A 461-nucleotide genomic window follows, 5' to 3' on the forward strand; every position below is an offset into this window, starting at 1 on the left:
GACATTAGGGCGAAATCTGGTGAAATCTGAATAAAGCCTGTGGCTTAGTGAAGTGTCTGATGCACGCACCAGAGTGGAAGATGTTAGGGAAAGCTGGGGGGAGGGGTAAAGAGGCACTTTTCAGTAAACGGTGCTGTTTTTTCTGAGATAGGAGGGTTTTGAGCAGAGAATGAACAAGATCTGATTTATTTTTGGACAAGACCACTCTGGCTGCTGTGCTAAGATGTCTGAGGGCTGGGTGGAGGGTGAATGCGGCGAGGCAGGTGGGGAGTAACCGCAACCATCCAGGACAGGAGTGGGGGTGGGAAAGAGGTGGTCAGGTCCTGCAAATGATTTGAAGGCAGACCTAAAAGATAAGGAGAGTGAGGGAAGGAGGGCCAACGAGGACAGGTAGGTAGCTCAGTTGGTTGGAGCATCTTCCTGATACGCCAAGGTTGCAGGTTCCATCCCCAGTCAGGGCA

This window comes from Miniopterus natalensis, chromosome 18, assembly GCF_054644295.1.
Source record: "Miniopterus natalensis isolate mMinNat1 chromosome 18, mMinNat1.hap1, whole genome shotgun sequence".
Classification (NCBI taxonomy): Eukaryota; Metazoa; Chordata; class Mammalia; order Chiroptera; family Miniopteridae; genus Miniopterus; species Miniopterus natalensis.